We start from the raw sequence: 19,489 nt of genomic DNA, 5'->3' as shown, positions 1-19,489 counted from the left end.
AAACTATCTTTAGAATCTGGTAAATAATCCCATTAATCCTGTCAGTGAAGGGTGCATGTGTCCCTGGGACACGGGAATGCGACCTTTTGGTAAGCGTTTCAGTGACCCTTTCAGGCCATGGGGACAAGGAGAGCATGGGCAAGAGTTGGGACTACTGCGTGCCCAGGGCAAACAGAGAAATGACGGGTAGATTGGCAAGGGAACCAGAAAGAGGAAGAAGGCTGAAATGCACAGCAGCTGGCCTGAGGCCCAGGGCCATGGCCACCTAAGCTGGTGCCTTTGGCTACCCCAGGTGCTCAAGGCAGAGTGGCAGCCTTGGAGCCCGGTCATGTGGGTGGTAGGTCTTGGGGTACACAGCTCCCTCCTCCTGCCTACAGCCAGGTGGACTCTGTTGGCGGGCTAGGCTGTGTGTGCGGTTCCGAGAGCAGAGGCGGGTTTCTGCACCTGTGCTGAGAGGCGTTGAGGGGCACGGGCCAGAGACCTGGAGTGCTCTGAGAGGCAAGGTGGGCTTCCGGGCTGGCTGAGAGATGGGCTAGGAGATCTGGCGCATGGGTGGCACCTTTCCCGGCCTCCAAGCCCTTCCCGATGGTGGTAGTGGAGATGGAGAGCGGCATTGTTAGTTTGTGCTGCAGCCTCCTTCTGGAGGGTCAGCGGGCCAAAGACCCAGAGTACTAGCATGTCGAGGCCCACCTTTTCCCCCTTTGGCCTGGTAGTTTTTAGCCCCACCAGGCGCTGTCCTTGGCCCCTCCAGAGGCATTTTAAAGTCTGAAGTTAGATGGGTCCAGTGAGGCATGCCTCCCTGGTGGTCCATAAAATGGTACAGGTTGGGGGATGGAGGGTAGGTGGAAAGAGGAGCCCTGCCTGAGTCCCCAGGGCAACGACTGTGATGACCAGGGGCGGTTCTGATTGTCTCCGATCCACATGGTTTTCTGGTCCAGTAGTTAGAGATCCTGCCACATGCTTTCCTCACAGTGGCATTTTTGGGTGACTCAGTCTTTAGGCTGCCAGGAAAGAGGAAGATAGCCTTGAAACAGGGTCATAAAACATGATAAGCTGTCAATTAAAAGCTGTAACCTCAGACAGAGCTGTAAAACATGAGAATTGCCCATTAGAGCCATGCAAAAGTTCAGGATCCAGGTGAAGGGCACCATGCAGAGATAAACACTCGCGCATTCCTTTGTCTCCACTTGTAAATAAACTTTCCAAAGCAGGACTCCCCTGCTGTTCTTATCTAAACCTTAGGTCTCTAATCCACTACTAGCCCCTAATTTATGGGAGAGCACATTCTTTGTAACCTGATGCCCTGTGCTGCTTTTTAAATATCCTGTGAATCCTTTGTTCAGTGCTCAGACACAGGTACATGTGTGGGCCTGCTAGCATAAATTTAAAATCTGAGTTCTCCACTCCTCCGAGTGTCACTTGGTTTCTCCTCTGACTATACTGCCACAATATTTGGAGGCCCCAGCGAGTTTCCAACTGACTGGCCCCTTGAGCCACTGGCTGGAAGCTGGGCTGCATCGGAGTAGGGAGGAACATGGGACCAAATGAAGTGGCAAGCCACCTGATGGTATTCCAGGCCTTCCTTCACCCCGGTGCCCCAACTCTCTGAGCAGTCTTGACCTGGCATGGACTCCAAGGAGAAGTGGACCGACTCATCTGTCAGTCTCGTCCGGACTCGGTAATCACCACCCCCCGGAAATCAGTCCTAAATCAGGTCCCGTCTCACTGGACGGAAAGGGAGCTTAATCCACTCCTGGGAACCTCCTAGAGGAGTTCCACAGGTCAGGGACTTCTCCCAGAGGGGGGAAGGAAACTGTTATAACTTCGGTGTAAATGTGTGTGTGTAAATTTGTTTAAAGCATGGGCAAAATTTAATCTGCTCCTGGAATTCCAGCTCATTTTATGCACGCTTAAGTTGACATTTTTTCTGGCATGCTTAATTTATAAAACTTTTTTTTGTGTGTATGTAAACATCTTCAAAATGGTTCTTAAATTGCTACTATAAGGTTAATATGATACTCAAGGTAACAAAAAACAGGGTATTTGTTTTAAAGATCTTTGTTATAAACTGCTTAGGCTTTTACATTTAAATACATAAGCATCTTAATACATAAATACATAAGAATCTTAAGGACGATTCTTATTATAGAGTAAATGTAAAAGTTATTACTCTGTTCCACTGCTACCTTAAACAACAACAAAAAACATGTTTTCAAACATGTTTCAATCAGGTCTCACTAGGATGCAGACATTCAGGGGTTAACACTCTGGCTTAGCCTGGAAGGAAAAAAAGGAGGCTACAGTCTGCAACAAAATCTTGGAATTTAGGTAGTTAAAATGACCTTAGCGTGTTTCATTCTGTCATAAGTAAAATCTGGGATTTAATTCTCTGTTATAATATATGGGTCTATTAATAAATGAGCTTTCTATAAATTGCTTTTATACAAAAAATAATTTCAGGGTTGCTTTCTTGTTTTTTCATGCAAAATGTAAGGCTCTAAGTTAAAAGATTTTATGAGTTATTTTCAACAAGTAACAAAATATATAAAAGGTATTAAGGATATGGTTTTTTCAAAATAAATAAAGGGTTAAAAGAATACTTTTAGATAAAAAGGAGGATAAAGACCAGCTCCCCAGAGGATACAAAATAAAATGTCATAAAGATACAGAGTAAATTGTCATAAAATGATACACTTATAGATGGTATGTAATTGATTAAGTTAATTAAAATCCAGTTACATTAAGGGTTTTATAAGGTCAAAATTTAATGTACTGATGTTAAACTAAAACTTAATTCTCTAAGCTCATAACAACAAGGCTACCTTAAAAATATTGTATTGGTCTAGATAACATTTACAAAAAAAATGTCTTATAATGGTTTTGTTTTGTCAAGATAACTCAGAAATTTTTGATACTACAGGTTAATCCATAAATTTGTCAAGATAACAAGAGTTTATTAAAACACAGAGAGACAAGAGGCAACTGAGCACGGGGGGGTACTGCTGCACTGATATGAGGGTTAAGACAGATTTATTTATGTAAAGCCAAAGTGCACCCTCCAGATAGGATAAAAGTAAATAAATAAATAAATAAAGACTCCAAAAGGAGCACTACACTGGAAGTTGAGACCTCCAGTTTTTATTAGACATAACAGAGTGGGGATGTTAGTCCTACTCCTTCCACATGGCAGGTAGAGGGAATTTTTTCCCAGGGATGACCAGATTGGGCCTGTTATTTTAGGGGTGCTCCATTGGCTCCAGGTTGGTGGGATCCTACTGTATGTCATGAGCCATTCGTTAATGTCAGCAATCTGGGATATGATCCCTTATCAACATCTGAGCCATGGTTCTTGGCCACTATGTTTCCTAACTCCACACCTAGTCCCCATAAATATTTACCTGGGTTCTCTGGTGATTTTTGTCAGTGTTTTAACTACTAAGGTAACTGAGTCATGTTCATTTAGGAGTTGGTTTATGTTGGGGTTAACAATAAAGACAGCCATGTTAGGACTAGACTCCTCCCCCTTGCAGATGGCTTACCTTTATCATCCTGGATATATGCCAGGGACAGTTGGGCAGACAGTAGTATTTTTCCACTAGCCCCCTATGTCTAGCCCAAGCCTGTATATGGCAATGGGCTCTTGCTCTCTTGCTGGGGTCCCCCTCCACAGTGCTCCTGCCTAAATAATAAACTCTGTACCAGTGTTTGAGCTGTCTCTGTGCCTATTCCGTGCCTCTTATTTTCTAAAGGTTATATTAAACTTTCTAGATGACCTCATGGTTAAACAACTGTTTTCTTGGATGATTCTAATACAGTTTGTACCCTGGGCTAGTTTGTGACTGGGCTGTTTGTGTTTGCTAAAACTGTTCTTTCTCTCTACAACTGATAAAAATCTAAAGTTTTACTTCAAGAGTAACAACTAAACTAATATGTGTATTAACCTCTATAGAGTTGTGATGCTGTTGCTGGTTCCTGTGTATTAAATATATTTGTATTTTTCAAGTATATCAAGCCTTCTACAATACAAAATTTAGATAAACATGGTAACAAAAAGTTAGTGGTACTGATGTACTGTTCTATTAGTTGCTAAATTGTCCATCAAAATTTTAACCATGGCTCTTTTAAATTTTTGTCATTTTAGTTCTGACCCTCCTAGGACATTTACAATCAAGTCCATAAAAAATGACTCTAATAAGTGCTTATGTGTCAACCAAGCTAGCTCTTTTGTTAGATTTTGTTTTGTATTGTCCTTGTCTAAAGGTCCACTGCCTAAGAGTCACTCCTTCTAAGCCTCTGTGTTGCTTAAATTTGGCCAAAAGGGTCTAGTTGGCACTGACTCCCACCTGATTTGCTTGTTATTCCCTCCCAACGTGGGACCGAAACCAAACAAACAGAATCCAGGAATAAGTAGCCAATCAAAAAAGATCTTCAGTCTATGGCCATACCACCCTCAATGTGCCTGATCTCATCTGGTCTCAAATGCTAAGCATGGTCCGGCCTGGTTAATACTTGGATGGAAGACAGATCTTCAGAAAAGACTGCTCAGAGACTAACAGTTTGGAGACAAAGAGGGGAATGCCATCAAAGTTCCAATGGAGTCACTGGTGCCAGACCTCTCAAAGATAACCAAGGCCAAGAGGATTAAAGAAATGGTTCCTATACATGTGTGGCTATCTGATTAAAGCTTTTCCAGACACAAACTCATATTTTTAGACAGGGTCTTCTACTAAAATAGAGACAAAATAACTATTTTTACTGGATCTAAACATGTCCTTTAATACTTAAAGATGGTGTTTTTAGCTTTTTGAAAAAAATAACAAGTTTTCTTGGACATACATACTGACAGTATATTGTTGTCAAGGTAATTCTACTCAGTTAAAAAAAAGGGATATGATAAATAAAAGATTAAAAAGAAACTCCTCCAACCCAGTTGGACGGGTCCCCATCTAGTAATGTTAGCAGCTCTTATGGCTGTTGAAGTTACAGGTGTCACTCCCTCCCAGGATTCATCACTCCTGGATAAAAAGACAGCCACCCCTGCAGAGCCCAATGTCTGACAGGCTGTCGTTACTCAACTAACCCCCCTCAGATTAAGGTTCCAGAGACCTTCACAACAGCATGCCATCACTGGAGAGATCTCCAGCCCTGCCCCAGCCACATCCTGGAAGCTGGTTGGTCAATGCATGGCGGAAGCCTGAGGATTCATCCACCAGGACACAAGTGTATCCTCTTTTCTGTCACCCATACCTTATCCTGCTGATTAGCATTGTTGCAATCTGTTTGCACTAGGACTGGCTGTCACTGCTCCCCAAGATTGGAATGTAGGCCAGAGATTACTGGCTGGCCTTCTGTTATCTCCTCATAGTAGGAAGCCTTACTGCTGTTTTGTGTTGTCCGTAGCCCAGACCCCAGTCTTCGGCTTGAGGTCTTTGATGTGTTTTTGCCTTCTGACTCTACTGCATTTTAAGTTTGTTCAATCCAGAGGTCAGGATGACTGCTCAGCTTGTGTAAAGCTGCTTTCCTTCCAGGGAAAACTGAGGTATGCCTTCACCTTTTATCAATATCAATGTTAATTTCTGAATGCATCAGGAGAGGGACGATTTACTATAAAGAAAACTGATAGGCCTAACTGGGTTGCATGAACAAAGGCACTATAGGGCAGATGGTTTGCTGACAGAAAGAAAGGGACCCCTTAAAGTCATGGAACAGGGGAGGAAATAAACCTCCTTGTGTCATCCTACCCTTCCACGCCACCCCCATATCAGTTTACTAAGGAGAGAGCTGCAGATCTAGAGAGACTACACAGAGGTGATTACCTAGGTGGACCTGGGCCAGTAAAAGACATTGATCTGCCACCACCATGACCCCCTGTTAAGGCTTCCTTCTAGGACAGGAAACCTTAACTTGGAATCTCAACTGTACAGCTACTGCCATTAGCTGTACAGTTATAGCTGTACAGCTGTACAGTTGACAGGTTATGGTGCACCACCCTGGAAATCTTCCTTGTCTGAGGGACCCTTGCTTATCAGTGCTTGCCAGCTAACTGGAAGGGCATTTGCACATTAGTATTCCTCACCCCAGATAAACAAAGTGCCTAACAGTCAGACCCCCCAAACACACCTTTAATGGCTCATATGTGGTCAAAGAGAGCTATCCAACTCAACCTTTATTAATCAGACTGGGGATAATGACTGGAAAAGGAACAGGCATAGGAGGAATTGCCTCGTCAGCCACCTACTATAATCAATTATCTGTGGATCTAACAAATGACATAAAACAAGTGGCTAGGTCTATAGTGACCATGCAGGACCATCTGAACTCTCTAGCATCAGTGGTCCCCCAAAACCAGAGAGGGTTGAATTTACTCACTGCAAAAAGGGAGGGCTTTGACTTTTCTTAAACACAGAGTGTTGTTTTATGTAAAGCAGATAGAAATAGGCAGAGATATGGCTGATTCCATTGTCTGGCCCTCTCCTTATGCTTCTATTGGCACTTGTGTTTGTATGTGCCTTCTTAATGCCATAACTGACTTCATTAGCTCGCAAATGGAAGTGATAAAGTTACAGCTCCTGGTAACACAATATAGGTCTTTGGGACAAGAAAAACCTTATGAGATTTCTAAAGTCTAGTGTTGATGCTTGTCCACAAGTGGAAAAAGCATCAAAAGGGGGGAATGAAGAGGAAGATAGCCTTGAAACAGGGTCATAAAACATGGTAAGCTGTCAATTAAAAGCTGTAACCTCAGACAGAGCTGTAAAACTGAAAATTGCCCATTAGAGCCATGCAAAAGTTCAGGATCCAGGTGAAGGGCACCATGCAGAGATAAACACTCACACATTCCTTTGTCTTCACTTGTAAATAAACTTTCCAAAGCAGGACTCCCCTACTGTTCTTATCTAAACCTTAGGTCTCTAATCCACTACTAGCCCCTAATTTATGGGAGAGCACATTCCTTGTAACCTGATGCCCTGCACTGCCTTTTAAATATCCTGTGAATCCTTTGTTCAGTGCTCAGACACAGGTACACATCTGGGCCCACTAGCGTAAAATTAAAATCTGAGTTCTCCACTCCTCCGAGTGTCACTTAGTTTCTCCTCTGAATATATTGCCACAACACCAGGTGCAAAGACTTGGAGCAGGGACACACAATGCGTGTATGGTACAGTGTGGGGAGGAATGAGGGAGGAGGGAGAAGAGCACCACTGTTTTTAAGGCAGCCCAACCCCCTGGGTCATGCACACCCAGGGAGGGACCCAGCAATGCAAACCAAGTGCCTTGGGTGATCCTGGATCCAGGTGCAGGGCAAGACACCAGTGCATCCTGTGACAGACATTGTGGCATCCTACCAGGGCGTGGCCCCACTGTGCCACCTGTGGGCCTTAGAGTGAGTCCCCTGCATTGGGTCCTGTGGATCCCCACATCTCCTAGCTGCATTTCCTGAGGGCAGAGCTTGGCTCCTTTCCTTGGCTGTGCAAAAGGAAGAAAAGAAAAAAGCAGAAATGACCCTCTCAAGTACAGGATTTGGGGGCTAAATGTTTCTTCTGAATGGCATCACCCATGCTGCCAGCCAGGTTGAGTCTGTGATCAGAGGACTTCCAAATTGTGTCCAGTGGGGAAGACTCCATCGCAGGACATGTGAGTTAAAAGTTTGGGAAGTGAAATACAAAGGGAGCCTGATGGGTACAGGTGGAATCTGCAGACAGAGAGAGTGCTTCTCTTCTCCAGGTGTTTTTAAAACTTATGCTAATCTGTGGGAAGGGAGGAACCAGGTGACTTCCTTTCATTAATCAATGGGTGGGGACGGTTATGGGGGCCCCTTGGCCGCTTTGATCCTGCTAATCTAAAAACAAAAGTTGGCTAATTCATGTGAGTAGTAACACTTGTCTCTCAGGTGGAGATATCTTTTATTTCTGTAACAGATTGCTATTTTGAGCCTGTATATTGCATGTAACATGACTTTGTGTTCCATTTGAAAGACTCTTTGGAGAGACCATAAGGTCACAGGAAATGCTGCCACCATGGTGGAGCCACCACGTGTTCAACACCATCTTGCCACTCCCTAGGGATAGGAAACTCATGGGTGACACCATCTTGCCATTCTCTAGGAAAATAATAACTAAATTGTGATTAAAATTCTCTAAATTAGTATGGTTTTACTACATTAATCTGTTAAGGATTGTACAAAGAATAGGGTATTTGTGTTAAAGATCTGTTAAAAGCTATTTAAGAATGTAACTGGCTAACCTACTAAAAATAATGACAAAATGATTTAAGAATGCACTCTGAATTAATGTGATTTTTTTGGTGTCATTTTGTGCTTTCTGTGTATGTCTTAGTTTGTCTCGTACCTAATGTTCTTGTGGTCACTGAAGTTTTATTTTTTTCAGCTCATATGTGCATGCTTAGATTGACATTTTTTGGTCAAAACATCCATGTGTGTAGATGTTTTTAGGATGGTTTTTAAACTGCTTTTATAAAGTTAATGTGTAAAACTGTTATTTGGAAAGTTATCTAAAGTTCTAATCTCAACCAGGCCTAACTATTTTCTACCTTAGGAGTAAAGAAAATTTATCTGTTTCATTCTATCATGAGTGTAATTTACATTTAACTCTTTTATAATTAGGTTTATTGACCTATGTGTTTTTGTACGTTTCTATTATTAAAAAATAGTTTAATTTACTTTTATTCCTGAGTCTTTTAAGAGTTTTATTAAAAACCGTGTCACCTAAACTCAGGTTTTTACCTGAAGTCATTTAAGATACATATTAAGGTCTTAAAGCTTGTAAGTTTATATATGTGTGACTGGGTGGCTATAGTTTAAAGTTTGCCTAGAGAGTTTTCTGAGGTCAAAATTTACGAATTTAAAGTACTAATGTGTATTTTAAAATGGGTTTCTGTTTTATCAAAATAATTGTCCGGGATTTTTGGTGCTATAGGCTAATACAAAATTTTAGCAAAACTGAACAAAAGTTCACCCTCCACATGGGATGATGAAAGCTTATGTTTTTATTGGAGTTTACTAAAAGGTGATTACTGGTTACAAAGATCATATTAAGATGTTTTCTTTTTAACAGTGATCAGACTGTCTTCCTTTATATTGTTATCTTCTCATTATACATGTTGTTTTTGGTATGAGCCTCTTTGCCCAGTATATGATAGTTCTGATGTTGTATTATTTATTAGCAAACATATCTTAAAAGTTTTTTCAAAAAAACTCATGAAATTCAATGAGTTTTTACATCCTGCTTAAATTAGTCTCTTGACAGATGCAAAAACTCTAACATATTTTTCTGGTAACACTAGGGAAACTAAGTTTAAACTAAGTAAAAATTCTTTTAAATGATTCTAATACTGGTAGAGCCTTGTACATAAATCTAAATGTTTTTATAGAGTTAAAAGTGTATACATGTAAACATCTATAGTTCTTTTATCAAAGGTACATTCTATCTAATAAGGTCTTTGACATTTCTGCTCTTTATGATGCTAAAAGTTCTGCCATTTAGACCTGACATCTGTTTTATCTGACATTCACTAGATAAACATTGTTTCATATATATAATATGTAATCGTGCATCAAAATAGGGGCTATCTGGAATTATTCACACTGTCTTCCCCTAACTAATGGGAAATTGAGGGGTTTTAATTGTCAGTTGATAATGCTGAAGACTACTCACCTGATACTTTACCTAACCAAAATTCAAGGTCTAAACTATGACACTGCTACTGGCTCCTTTGTATGTTAGTACAAAGTATATAAGCCTTATGCTATATTTATATGTTAGTACAGTATATAAGCCTTCTAAAATACAGATGTAAAAAGACACCATACCAAACTTGTGTCTTAGCTTCTTTTACAAGTTTGTGCACATGTTCCCAATTGTATTAAGAAAGGTTTAGTGATATTATATACAATTAAAAGTAATTAGACTGTTATGTTAATTGCTGAACTATTAACTACAGTTACTTAGAGTTTTGTCATTACAGTTCTGATCCCTCTGAAACATTGACAGACAAGCCCATGAAAATGACTCTGACAAGTGCTTACCTGTCAACCAGCACTGACATTCTTAGGTATTATGGTCATTTTGCATTTTCCTTGTAAAACTTTATAACTATTGTCTGCTGACACTTTACAACAATTTAAAGGTGTCAATAATCCTCTATGAGACAGACAATTAGATATAATTAAGCCCAGTCTAAGAGCCATTTTTAAATAAGTCTTATTGTTGCTTAATTTGGCCAAAAAGGTCATATTGGCACTGACTTCTGATCTGTTTGTTGTGTTACTTCCCCTCCTCTGTGAGACAAATCTGACTTTCTGGGAGAGTCTACTCCTTCCAAAGGACAAAACTACCAACCTAGCAGACTCTTCAAAGGAACAGTTTAAGAGGATGTGACCCCCAAGTTGTTGGCATCCCCCAACTTCTTAGAGGGACAGGTGGCATTCAGTCACCTGACACAGTTAAAGAGAACTACACAAGTGAGGGGGCCATGCCAAATCTAGATAAAGTAGATTATGTCATACCTCTACAATTAATCAAAGCTGAAAGATTTTATAAAGGGTCTCTCATGCATGTGGTCTAAATTTTTCAGTGGTATCCAACTTCTGCTTAGGGACACTGTGTGTCTTCTCTCTGTACAGAACCCACTCATTGATATTTACTGTCTAATTGGACTGGCACCTGCCTCCTGGTACTGAAGAGGAAGATAGCCTTGAAACAGGGTTGTAAAACATGGTAAACTGTCAATTAAAAGCTGTAACCTTGGACAGAGCTGTAAAGCATGAGGAATTGCCCATTAGAGCCATGCAAAAGTTCAGGACCGAGATGAAAGGCACCATGCAGAGATAAGCACCCATTCCCGCCTTTCTTTGTCTCTACTTGTAAATAAACTTTCCAAAGCAGGCCTCCCTTGCTGTTCTTATCTAAACATTAGGTCCCTAGCTCACTACCAGCCCAATTAACCTGATGCCCTGCACTACCTTTTAAATATCTTGTGAATCCTTTGTTCAGTGCTCAGACACAGGTACACATCTGAGCCTGCTGGCATTAAAAAAAAAAAAAAAAAATCTGAGTTCTCCACTCCTCAGAGTGTCGCTTGGTTTCTTGTCTGACCATACTTCCACAACAGTACACCTGGCCCCTAATGTAACTATTATCCCAAACAATCAGTCCCTAACTGCCCACCACAGTGGCTGTCCAAACAGAGGGCCATCTAAGGTTTAAAAATAGCTATAGGTATAAACACATATAGGAAAGTAACCATAAGACTCTGTCACTTCAAGAGAAAAGTTAGATTCTTTATCCTTCCTGCTACCTGGCAGGTCCCTTTCTAGTACTCCTATCATTGTTCATATTTTAAGTCATGCCTTTTAAACCACATTTATCTCTTGTAGATTAAAAGCCTTTAGGATCCCAATCATGAGGCAACAGGGCTATCAATCTCTACAGATGAACAAGATCTCCATGGGTAACCCAGATCTCCATGAGAAACCTTAATTGTACTGGACAATAATTCAGACATCTTGTGTCCAAAAGGACCCCCAGGGAAAGAAATAGGAGAGACAATTTCCCTTTATCGGTAGGGTCTGTTGCCCCTTTTCAGCTTGAAGCAGATTCAGAAAAAGAGAACACCAGTGTCTCAACAACCTCAAAAAGATTTTTTGGGGGATCTTGTATCTCAGGGTGAAAATGGAAAGGCTAGAATTAGGGCAAGTTGGGGACTCAAAAATATATGACTTAGTATTGCATTTAAGATTGACCATGCTCTGGCTTAAGGACCACCCTCACCTGGTCTAGGAACTGCCCATGCCCCTCTGCACTCATTGACTAATGGATGGGAATCACCTGGTTCCTCCCTTCCCCTAGGATAGCATAAGTTTTAAAAGCACCTAGAGCAAGAAGCCTGCATTCTGCCTGCAGATTCCACCTGTGCCCACCATGTTCCCTTTTGTATTTCTCTTCCCTAACTTTTAATTAATTCCATTTACCCCCATGTGTCCTGCCATGGATTCTTACTAGAAGGACACAAAGAATTTTAAAGTCTTCTATTCACAGACTACACTGGCACCACTAACATTTGTACTTCTTTATTTTTTCCAGTATCTTTATTTGAATGTTCTAACATATCTACCTTGTCATTAAGTCCTGAATTCTGTTTTCAGTTTGATCATGTCTACTTGAGCAGATTTCAAACACGTTTTAAAATTTGTCTTATTCATATTTTCATTACTAGAATTCCAGGTTGACTGTTTTCATGATTTCTGTATTTTTATTGAATTCCTCTTTCGTATTTTTGCATTGTTTTATTTCATTCAGCTGTTTATATGTATTCTCTTGAAATTCAGGCATTTGTTCATGTTCTCTTTAATTTCATTGATCATTCTTACAATCATTTTTGAGTTCTTTCAGACGTCTTCTATTTCAGTATCATTAGTGTCTATTGGTGTGGGGTTGTCCACTTTTGGAGGAGTCATGTTGCATTTTTTCATATTTCTTTTGTTTCTGCATGGAGATTTGCATACCTGAGGCCACGCTAATGGTTGGAGGCTTTAATCAACTGTAGTCTTTCAGTTGAAGTATTCTCAATGTTCAGATAAGACTGTGTAGTGGTAGGGTTGAGGTGCTATTTCTCACTCCTGGGTTGGAAGTATTGCTTAGTAGCCAAGAATTCCCATGTGCTCAGAGCACCAGGCCTGATGCCCAGCATTGCTAAGAAAACTAGCTGGACTCTCTTGTAGAAGGGTCAGTTGTCTTCTTCTAGAATATATTCACTGTAGAAGATTTTCTCTTCTACTGGGAGCTGCTGCTGACCACAGGTAGCTTTACAGTCTGTGGACTGGACAGATTTCCATTTGCTTCACAAGCCTCCCATTTTGTGTCCCTAGGGGCAGTAAATGTCTAAGCTTAGGGGTGTCTCCCAAATTTGTTGGAGAGTGTCTGGGTGCATACAGAGCTCTACACTGGTAGGGGAAGTTGAGGGACCAAGGCACTCTGCCTGTTGGTCTCAGTGTTTTCAAACCCTGCTAGGAGTTCACCTCCATTTGAAGGAGGTCAAGGGGATGGAAATTATGTGGTTCAGAGAGCCTGGTCTCAGGGCTGCCAATGCTCTTCCTCTCCTTGTCTCTTAAGAATGTCTCTCCTTTGTTACCCAACTCTTCTCATTCATGGAGTCAAAATGGAGGACATGTCTGATCCATTATCTTGCCTCAACTGCATTTTGTAGGATGGTTTTTGGGGTGTAGGATTATTGGTTGATAGTGTTTTTCTTTTAAAACACTGAAGGCATCATCCCATCTGGCTTCCAGTAAGCATTCAGGTGATAACCATTACAATGATATACTTGTTTCAAGATCTTCTCTTTCTATTTGAATTTTGATGACTTGACTTTGATATGCCTAGGTGCAGATCTATTCAAATTTACACTACTTGCAGTTTGTTAACTTTGGGTCTTCTGGTTAATGCTTTTAATTAAATGGGAATTTGGGGCCATTATTTCTGAAAATAAACATTCTGCATCTTTCTATCCTTTCCTTTGCTACCCCTCATGTATTAGTACATATAATTAATGTCATACAGGCCTCTAAGTTCTCCTTTTTCTTCATTCTCTTTTCCTTCTGTCCCATGGAGTAGGTAATTTCACTGGCTTATCTTCAGCTTTACTGATTTGTGTTGCCAGCTCCCAAATCCCGTTAAGCCTGTTTAGTAAATTTTACATTTCAGATATTATATTTTCATCTCTAGATTTTTTGGGGGAATTTGCTTTCTAAAATAGTTCCTGTCTTCTTGTTATGATTTCCATTCAGTGAGAAATCATTCTTATACTTACCTATAGGCATAGTTTCTTTGAACATACTTATTTAAAAACTTTTGTCTAATAAATCCACTACCTTTTCTTATTCAGGGAGTTTCTAGTGACTGCTTTTTTTAAAACTGTGGTTCATAGTTTCCTGTGTCATTGTATGGTTAATAATTTTTGTTGAAAACTTGGCATTTAAAATGATATGTGTAAACTGTAGAAATCAGAATCCTCCTCATACCCGCACCCCCCCTCCCCAGAGCCTGTTATTGTTACTACTAGTTCTATTGCTTTTTGTTTAGAAACTTACTTGGACTAATTCTGTAAAGATTCCATACTTCATCATGAGCAGACACTGTAGTTTGTGATCTGTTAGCAGAGTGTTCCACTGATTTTGGACAGAGGTTTTGAACTGATAAGTCACTCAGCCTCTCCCAATTCATTCTGTTTGACTTGGTTTATATCTTCAATCCTGCAACAGGTAGCTTATTGCTCTGTCTTAGCCTTCACTTTCTGCTTACACAGAACCACAAGGTTCTGAAGGCCTTCTCAGGTCTTTTTCTGCGGATGCACACAGCAGAGGCATGTGCATGGCCTTTCAGATGCCTAGGAATATTTTGTAGCTTGAAGCCCCAATGGACTTATCTTTTCCCAGTTTTTCCTTTTGTAGTGAACACCAACCACCACTGCTACTTTGGTTTGCTACAATGTTGTACAGTCACTGATTCATTTAAATGTATCCTGTATGTGGTGGTTCACACACTGAGGTCAAATGCAAGTCTTGAGAATGGGGCTTTTCAAAGAACTGCCAGAGTGGTCAAATAGTGACAATTTTCTGGGAATGAGGCCTTTAAGGTACCACAAACCTATTTTTCTCCTTCCAGAGGCTGCGTGGTGGTTGATAATCATAACTCCCATACTTGCAAGATGGTTGCTTTTCGCAGATACTCCAGAGCTAGGAGAAAAGAATGGACAGGACAAATTAAAATAGTATGGCTTGCTATTTGGAGAGTACCTTTTAAACTATACACTTGGAATGCTCTAGGACTTTGCTTAATATTCACAGTCCCACAAATGTTGATTTTTTTTTTTTTTTTTACTATTTTTGCTAGTTTTCCAGTGTGTTTTTGAAGAAGTGGACTTTTGGAAGCCTTATTCTATTTGTGAAATTCTCTCCACAAAGCAGATTTTAAAAAAAGTAGGTGTGACCTTTCTGGTCAATCTTTAAAGACGAGGTTTTCTAGAATGTAAAATTAAGGCACATCTATGTAGAAAGCTTGCTGCAAAATGACAGAAAAATCTATGGCACACTGCATTTATGTTAGTTGCTTGCCTCCCCAAACCCTTGCTATATGTTTAATAAATGTTTGCTGCACATCTACTATGCATGAAGCACTAAGTGTTGAACCCATGTGAGCAAGGCAAAAGGCTCAGCATATTTGGTAGATGACATGGAAATATAAAATTAAAACTTTGTAATTGCATTTTTAGGAAACTGAGGGAGGAGCATCTGAGTCAGGGAAAATATCACCAAGTGTTGACAGTTAAGCAATTTTTACAGGATAAGTAGTGTAATTAGACATGTCTTGCAGAAAAAAAAGCTATATAAAGACATGAAGATGTGAAAAGATCTGTCTTTCCCAGGGAATCAATAGTTTGGTAGCCTGGTAATGAAGTACCAAGAGATGTAAGCGAAGAGGTGAACAGCTGAGTGAGGACCCACAGAACCTCATGGCTGTGCAGGCTCTGGAAGGTCCACCTGCAGAGGGTGCCATTCACCTAGATTATAGGGAATGCATCCTGGGGTATATAGTGTAGCAGCCCTTCTAATTTGTAATCTTCCTACAGCCAGTAAGGAGAAGAATATATTGTTCTGTGAACCTAGTGAGGAAAAGATCAATGTTCCTAGAAGTAAAAAGGTGTACAAACCAATTTTCCAATGGCGTAACAGTATGACTACAGACTTAATTTGAAATAACCAGATACAACTATGTTACTTTGATATTTATCTATCTCTGGTCATCACTACCAGAATGAGGCAGGAGAATAATACAGGTTAGGGTAAATTACTCTGCAGTAGCAATCCCCAAATCTTAGTGGCTAACAGCAAAACATTAATTTTTTTATATCATATGTCCATCTTGAAAAAGTTATGACGGGGCTTTATGTGTTTGTCACCCTAGACTAGGCAGACAGACCCTTATTTGAGACATTGTTGGTCTCATGGCAGAGCAAAGAACCATGTCGTAGGACTAGATGACTTTCAGGCACTCAGAAGTGACTCTTGGAATTTTTGCTCTTATTTTATTGAGCAAAGTTAACCTCATGGACATTCCTCTATTTATCAAGGTGGTTATATATAATCACCTCACAGGGAGGAATAGCGCAAGAAAAGATACCCCAGAGAGGGATAGTGGACCTTTTGACCAATCATATAGTCTTTGATAGCAGGCATTATTATTAATTCTATTTTAGCAATGGAGTTCAGGAAAATATATAACCTGTTTAACTCACAAGAAGGTAATAAATGAAACTGAGAATTGAATTCAGTCTAGTTTAGTCTCAGAACTCTAATCTCCAGTTCATCTGACTCCCCAGGGCACCCCCTGCAGTCTTTCAATGTATTTTTTTGTGCATGAGAGCCCTGAGGTATTTTTGTATTTTTGATGTATTTGGGCAAAGAGAAGTCTCTGTTCTAACCCTAATAGCTATTATAGACATCCTCAGTGGTTTAGTGCCATTTAGCTCCGGAAAGGGACCTTTAGCATTTGGCCCTTTCTTCTTGCTTAGTTTAATTTTTTATCTATTTCAAAAGAAGAAGGAAAAGTTCTTCGTTCTCTAGTGCAGAATAAATAGTTCATGGCAGATGCACAAACACAAAGTGTGACTCAGAAAGTACCAAATAACCATTTAGGTCATTTGCCTGTTCTTGAGAAACAAATCTGGGGAAATGGGATAGGTGGGTCCGTTGTAGAAAGCCAGCTAGGAACTGGAACAGAAACACTGAGGTGAGCACAAGCCTGTGCTCCTCCATTGTGTTCCTGAACAATTGAAATTAGCACCAGACCTGGGTAATGCATTATAAGAGCGAGATGACAAAGACGAAGTAGTGGCAGAGATCTCATTTGTGACAGTGGGTCCAATCTAGCAGCAGCCCACAATTATTTTACCTATTTTGTTCATTATTTTGTTCACTATGTATTGAGACCTATTATGTTTTAGGCATTGTGCTTGGTAGTGTGGACACCGAACTGAAAAAGAGATACTGTTCTTGCCCTTAAGATGTGTCTGTTAACTTCCTGTGTAACAACTCACCCCAAAACTTATGAGCTTAACACAGCACCCACTTATTTAACACACTAATCTCAGATTGAAAATGTAGTCTGGTTCATCTCTCTCTGCTAGGCTCACTCATACATGTGCATTCAGCTTCTGGATTCGCCTGGAACCAACTCATCTCAAGTAGCTGTGGTGGCTAGCCAGATGTCAGAGCAATGTAACAGTAATGACAGGGCCACATATTTTTCATTATCCAGCAGTGTAACAGGTCTGTTTCAAGAGTTCCAAAAGAATTTCCAAGCAGAAACACTCAAAGTCTTTTGATTCCTAGGCTCAGAAAAGTCATTTCATTACATTCTATTGATCAAAACAGACCACTGGGCCAGAGGACAGTGAAGGAAGTTGTAAAAAGATTCTTTTTCTTGAAGGGAGGACTTGTGAAGTCATTGGGAGGGGTATAGATACAAGGAACAGAACTACTCTTAGCCAGTGTTAAGTTCCATAAAAAATACTGCAGTGTGATGAAACACTTTTTTTTTCCTTATGCTATGACTGACTAGGAAGTACTGGACTGGTACTTCCACCAAAAACTACCAGAAAAACAGACAAAGTAAATACAAGTTTTCAGATATTGAAAAAGTACAACTACAGGACTGTGATTCCCTGAGAAAAGAACAATGAACTCTGCTTTCTTCTAGAAGTGCTTATTGTGCCCCATCACAAAATGGAGGGAAAACAATGAGAACACAGTAGCATTGATAAGATGAGAAAATATAGTTTGTGGTTAGGAGTAACAGACATGGCTGGAATTTGTCAGGGAGAGAAGAGAGGAAGCTATGCCAAGAAAGAACTACATAAATCTTCAGAAAGAACAGCTCAGTACTAAACTTGGCAAGCAGCATAAGACGCCACCAGGCTGGAGGGAAAAAAATAACTACTAGAACCCTATAACAACTTACCAACTTTAACAACTGCCATACATTTTCTGGCTGGAATTATTTGAATGTTGAATAGAGTGGAAAGACCATATTGAATACCTCAATATGGCCTAGTAGAGCCCCTGAAAGTTCACTGTGGGGAACCCTAGAATGAAGGCTACTCTATACCGACTCTAACAAAGCTTTAAAGCAAAGTCACAAAAAAATCCAGCTATTCTACGAGTAAATTAACTGCCTATCAGCACAAAATCTAATAGTAGTTTTGGTGGCACTAGGGTTGAAGTCAGGGCACTCTACTACTTAAGCCATTCTACCAGGTCTATTTTGTGTTGGGTATTTTTGAAATAGGGTCTCTTGAACTATTTGTCTGGACTGGCTTTAAACTGTATCCTCCTAATCTCTGCCTCTCAAGCAGTATGGATTACAAATGTAAGCCACTGGTGCCTGGCAACTAATAGTCTTTAGAGGAAGACAATGTAATCCAAGCAAGAAAGATGTAGCCCGCAAAATGTCTGGAGTAAGGTGGGGTGGGAATAAAGTACTTTTGCCTTCCATCTTACTGAGTTCCATGCTATTCATGTGTGACACAGACAGGATTTCACATTTTTGAATTTTATCCTTATCAATTTTTCTCTTTTAGAGGAGAAAAATTAGCACGGTTGCAGGTATATGTCTTGCTGGATATACATGCTTGGTTGAAGGGTGACCAACCCTGATGTCCTGGACACTCATGCCTAATGTTCCCTATCTTTCCCTTTGGGTGCCTTAGCACAGATGCTGGCTCAGTAGTCTTGCTTGAGCACAAGGACACCAGAGGTAGAGCTCAGGAGCTCCCTGTTCTAATAGAGCAGCTTCTTCACCCAGGACCTGTTCTTGGAACTTAGATACTTGGCCAGCCCCTGCCTCTTATTTATGAATAGTAGAGAACTGGGGGTGACCACTGCCTTGTACCTTCCCCCAGTGCAGGGAACACTTCCTTAAGATTCAGGGCATTGTACGTGCCCTGATACCTTCTCTGCTCTAATTCCCTCCATCTCCAATCTGATTTTAAATTCATACTCATTCTTTGCGGGTTTGAAGGTAAGTTTTTGCTCCAAGTGAAACCAAAATACTTGGTGAAGTAAAGTCAATAAAATTGATGTATCTTGTGAATCTATTGACTTTCATAAATTCTGACATTGTGGAGAGATATAAGCATGTCTGTCTATGTCAATGGCACAGTTCACTCAACAGTCCCATTGCATCCTTGAGGTTCAGATAGCACCCTGTGGTTACTTATAACACAGTAATGGGTGTGTGGCTGCCCATCTAGAATCATGGCAAGTGTACAGCAGAGCAGGAATGAAATATGAGAGGACTCCAACAAAGTCTATCATTTTACAGAGAAGGAAACTAAAACATATAATGTAATGACTTTAACCAGTTTCCTGTGGAACTCCTCCTTGAGTTATATGATTGGGGGACAGAAGAAGGAA

Source organism: Castor canadensis, chromosome 7 (genome assembly GCF_047511655.1).
Source record: "Castor canadensis chromosome 7, mCasCan1.hap1v2, whole genome shotgun sequence".
NCBI classification, from domain to species: domain Eukaryota; kingdom Metazoa; phylum Chordata; class Mammalia; order Rodentia; family Castoridae; genus Castor; species Castor canadensis.
The sequence above is the reverse complement of the archived record's forward strand: the minus strand, read 5'-3'. Positions refer to the sequence as shown.